Source organism: Phascolarctos cinereus, unplaced genomic scaffold (assembly GCF_003287225.1).
Source record: "Phascolarctos cinereus isolate Bilbo 61053 unplaced genomic scaffold, phaCin_HiC Scaffold_5;HRSCAF=322, whole genome shotgun sequence".
In the NCBI taxonomy this organism is placed as follows: domain Eukaryota; kingdom Metazoa; phylum Chordata; class Mammalia; order Diprotodontia; family Phascolarctidae; genus Phascolarctos; species Phascolarctos cinereus.
This window is the reverse complement of record NW_027555958.1, coordinates 383985661-383990977: the sequence shown is the minus strand read 5'-3', so window position 1 is coordinate 383990977 and position 5317 is coordinate 383985661. Positions and strand designations below refer to the sequence as shown.

Sequence of the window (5317 nt, the reverse complement as noted above, 5' to 3'; positions counted from 1 at the left end):
CCACCTTCATAGATCTGCCCATCATGCTGGAGACTTTACCTAAATATTTAATGTCTTGTGCAATGTCTCTGTCTCACTACTAGATTATAATATCTCCTTTTTCAGTCCTTAGTAATATATCTTTTTTTCCACTTCTCATACATCATTGGTAAAACGCTACAGGCTAGTTATACTCAACATGTTTTCTGTCCACCGTCCTCACGTAATATGAAATTAATTTCTCCAAAATGGTACTTTTCCATGATAAGAAATCATTGAGCATCACCAAGAGAATATTGATATGAGAGAGATGAGCTTTCACATGAGCCAGAAACTGAGAGTCACAGAATTTTTGAGGTGCAAACTGCCTTTATTTTCTAGTTTTATTCAGATGTGGACCTGGGTCATTGTCTAGAATTTTTCTAACACCTTTATGCACATCCATGGGGCATTTATGTATGTGTATGTAAGAGAGTATGTGTTGACAGAGAAAGGGGGGGGCGGGGGGGGGCGGAGCAGGGCGAGGAGTGCCTCGCCCTTTCCGAGAAGCAGGACGCTCAGGCCTTCTCGCCCCCAGCCGGATTGCCGGTGGATCCTGGTTTTCCCACCTCATTTCTTCAGGGTGGTGGGGAGGGCTCTCACGTCCCCCTTCCGCGAGTGGGAGCCCTTCTACACATCTGTGATAATGCTTATCCCCCAATAAACTAGATTTCTGCTGGGTGACTAGATTCATTTCCGGGACTGGATTGTCAGTAATCAAGTCTCAGGATCCGCACTCCAGTCTGTGACAGCACCCTGCGGGTCACCATGCCGGCCCTTCTGGAACGCCCCAAGCTCTCTAATGCCATGGCTAGGGCATTGCATCGACACATAATGATGGAGCGGGAGAGGAAGAGACGGGAGGAAGAGGAGGTAGACAAGATGATGGAACAGAAAATGAAGGAGGAGCAAGAGAGGAGGAAGAAAAGGGAAGTGGAAGAAAGGATGTCACTGGAAGAGACCAAAGAACAGATCCTTAAATTGCAAGAGAAGCTCCTGGCCCTACAAGAGGAGAAAGACCAGCTCTTCCTGCAGCTCAAGAAAGTTTTACATGAGGAGGAGAAAAGGCGCTGTAAGGAGCAAAGTGACTTGACAACACTTACATCTGCAGCATACCAACAAGGTCTGGCTGTGCACACAAGGACACATCTTCTCAGCATGCAGGGCAGCCCTGGAGGACACAGCAGAACTGGAACCTTATGTCTGCTGATAGGGCCAAGCAGATGTTTGGACCCCAAGTGCTTACGACCTGTCATTTTGTGGGGTCAACAGCTTTTGCAGGAACCTCAGAACACGGGCAATTCCAGAGCAGTCCAGGAAGGGCCTATGTGTCAGCCCAGCCCCCACCTCACTATGGACCTACCCAGCCGGGCTATAGTCCCAGCCAACAGCTCAGAGCCCCTTCAGCTTTTCCTGCTGTTCAGTACTTGTCACAACCTCAGCCACAGTCCTATGCTGTACATGGCCACTACCAGCCCGCACAAACAGGGTTCATGCAACCTGGCAATGCCCTGTTCCTTCAGAAGCAGTTGGAACACGCTAACCAGCAATCTGGCTTCTCTGATTCGTCCTCTCTGCGCCCCGTGCATCCCCAGGCTCTACACCCAACACCTGGGCTTTTAGCCACACCCCAGCTTCCTGTACAGATGCAACCATCAGGAAAGTCAAGCTTTTCAGCCACCAGCCAACCAGGCCCCCGTCTCCCTTTTATTCAGCACAGCCAGAACCAATGTTTTTTATCACAAGTGACTTGACTCTGGGCAGTGTCCTGCCTCCCCAGTTCTCCAACTAATAAAGTTAAAACTGCCACTAAAAAAAAAAAGAAAAGAAAAGAAAGAGAAAGAGAGAGACAGAGAGAGAGAGAGAGAGAGAGAGAGAGAGAGAGAGAGAGAGAGAGAGAGAGAGAGAGAGAGAGAGAAAGGAATGAAAGGAGAAAAGAAAAAAACTCAAATCAGTGAGCTGATTGTCATTACTGGGAAGTATGCATTTTTCATCCATTTTGTTTATTCCGTGTGGCTGATTAACTCAATCCATTAAAAATAATGATGGATTTCATTGAGAAAGTTGGTTATGATCTGTAAGCAATTACATGTTATTTGTCTACATAAGCATTTGGAGGGATTGGAACTGATATGGAAAAAGCTAGGAGCAATGAATAAACATGGAATGTCAGACACTTCTAAGGCGGGAAAGGGGGGGTATGAGAGAGAGGGGGATAAACAAGCGAAAAAGAGCATGAAGGGAAATACAGTTAGTTATCATAACTATTGATGTGAATGTTACCCATAAAACAGAAGTGGATAACACAATGGATTCAAAACCTGAATCCTACAATATGTTGTTTACAAGAAATACATCTGAAGCAGAGAGATACACACAGGGTAATGGTAAGGGTCTGGAGCAGAATCTATTATGCTTTAGTTGAAGCAGAGAAAGCAGGGATAGCAATCATGATCCAAAACAAACCAAAAGCAAAAATAGATCTAATTAAAAGAGATAAAGAAGAAAGCCATATCTTCCCAAAGGGTACCGTAGACAATGAAGTCATATCAATCCTAAACACATATGCACTAAATGGCATAGCATCTAAATTTTTGAAGAAGATGAATGAGGAGATACATAATAAAACTATATTAGTGGTAGACCTCAACTTTCCCCTCTCAGAACTAGAAAAATCTAACAAAAAAATAAACAAGAAGTTAAGGAGGTGAATAAAATTCTGAAAAAGTTAGATATGATAGATATCTGAAGAAAATTGAATGGGAATAGTAAGGAATATGCTTTTTATCTCAGCGATATATAGCACCTACACAAAAACTGGTCATATATTATGACATAAAAACCTCACAACCAAATGCAGCAGAAATAGTAAACACATCCTTTTCAGATCATAATGCGATAAAAATTGCATTCAATAATGGAGAATGAAAAGAGACATTAAAAATTAATTGGAAATTTAATCATCTGATCCCGAAAAACAAGTGAGTCAAAGGACAAATCACAGAAACAATCAATAATTTCATTAAAAAATGACAATAATGGGATAATATACCAAAATTTATGGGATGCAGCCAAAGTGGTACTTAAGGAAAAATTTACATGTCTAATTGTTTAGATCAATAAATTATAGAAAAAGCAGATCAATGAATTGGACATGCAACTTTAAAAAAAACTTAAAAAAGAACAAATTAAAAATTAAATACCAGATTGGAAATCCTAAAAATCAAAGGAGAGATTAATAAAACTGAAAGTAAGAAAACCATTGAACTAATAAATAAAACTAGAAGCTGGTTTTATGAAAAATAAAACAATAAAATAGATAAACCACTGGTTAATTTGATTTGAAAAAGGAGAGAAGAAAACCAAATTACTAGTCTCAAAAATGAAAGGGGTAAATTCACCCCCAATGAAGAGGAAATTAAGACAATTGTTAGAAGCTGTTTTCCCAATTTTATGCCAATAAATTTGATAATCTAAATTAAATGGATGAATATCTACAAAAACATAAAGTACCCAGAATAACAGCAGAAGAAATAAGATGCTTAAATGATCCAATCTCAGAAAAAGAAATTTATTAAGACATCAATGAACTTCCTAAGAAAAAATCCCCAGGACCAGATGGATTCACAAGCAAATTCTATCAAATATGTAAAGGAAAATTAATACCAATCCTACATAAACTATTTGGAAAAATAGGTGAAGAAGGAGTCCTACCAAATTCCTTTCATGACAGAAGTATGTTCTGATACTAGACCACGAAGAGCCAAAAATTTTAAATAAAATAGTAGTAAATAGATTATAGCAATATATCACAAGAATCATACATTATGACTAAGTAGGATGTATAGCAGGAATACAGGACTGGTTCAATATTAGGAAAACTGTTAGCATAATTGACCACATTAATAACAAAACCAACAGAAATCATATGATTATCTCAATAGATGCAGAAAAAAGCCTTTGACAGAATACAGTACCCATTCCTATTAGAAGCACTAGAGAACAGAGGAATAAATGGAGCTTCCCTTAAAATTATAAGTAATATTTGTCTAAAGCCATTAGTAGGCATTATCTGTAATGGGGATAAGCTAAACTCCTTCCCAATATAATCAGAGGTAAAGCAAGGATGCCCATTATCACCTCTGTCATTTAATATTGTACAAGAAATGTTAGCAATAAGAGAAGAAAAATAAATTAAAGCAATTAGAATAGGTAATGAGGAAATAAAAGTATCACTCTTTGCAGATGATATGATATTATACTTAGAATATCCTAGAGAATCAACTAAAAATCTACTTTAAATTATGAACAACTTTAATAGAGTTGTGGGATACAAAATAAACCAAGATAAATCATCAGCCTTTCTATATATTACCCAAAAAAGGCTGGCAGCAAGAGATAGAAAGAGAAATGCCATTTAAAAATAGCTAGACAATATAAAATACTTGGAAATCTACCAGACAAGACAAACTCGGGAATTATACAGACACAATTATAAAACACTTTTCATACAAATAAAGTCAGATCTAAACAATCAGGAAAATATTAATTGCTCATGAGTAGGCTGAGCTAATATAATAAAAATAACAATTCTACTTAAATTAATCTATTTATTCAGTGCCGTACCAATCAAACTGTCAAAAAATTATGTTACAGAGCTTGGAAAAACAACAAAATTCATCTGGAAGAACAAATGCTCAAAGATATCAAGGGAATCCATGGAAAAAAATGAAAAAGAAGGTGGTTTAGCCATACCAGATTTGAAATTGTATTATAAAGTGGTAATTATCAAAAACAATCTGGTACTGGCTATGAAACAGAATGGTGGATCAGTGGAACAGACTGGGTACAAATGACATTATAGTAAACGACCATAGTAATATAGCGTATGATAAATGCAAAGATCCAAGCTTTTGAAACAAATGTGTACATGATTTACACCTAAAGGGTGATACCATTAGCAAATTAAGAGAACATGGAATACTTTATCTGTCAGATTTGGGGATACAAGAAGGATTTAGAACCAAAAAAGATATAGAGAGCATTACAAAATGTAAAATAGATAATTTTTATTATATACAATTTAAAAGGTGTTACGCAAACAAAAGTAATGCAACCAAAATTATAAGGACAGCAGAAAACTGGGGAGAAATTTTTGTGACAAATATCTCTGATAAAGGCCTCATTTCTCAAATATATAGAGAAATGAGTCAAATTTATGAAAATATAAGTCATTCCCCAATTGATAAATGGTCAAAGGATAAGAACAAACAGTTTTCAGATAAAGAAATCAAAGCTA

At 37.3% G+C, this 5317-nt stretch overlaps 1 pseudogene; it reads left to right on the top strand.

The window, feature by feature from the left end:
- The first annotated feature begins 558 nt into the window (after window positions 1-558).
- LOC110219613 (G protein pathway suppressor 2 pseudogene) lies at window positions 559-1830 on the top strand (annotated as a pseudogene).
- The last annotated feature ends 3487 nt before the right edge of the window (window positions 1831-5317 follow it).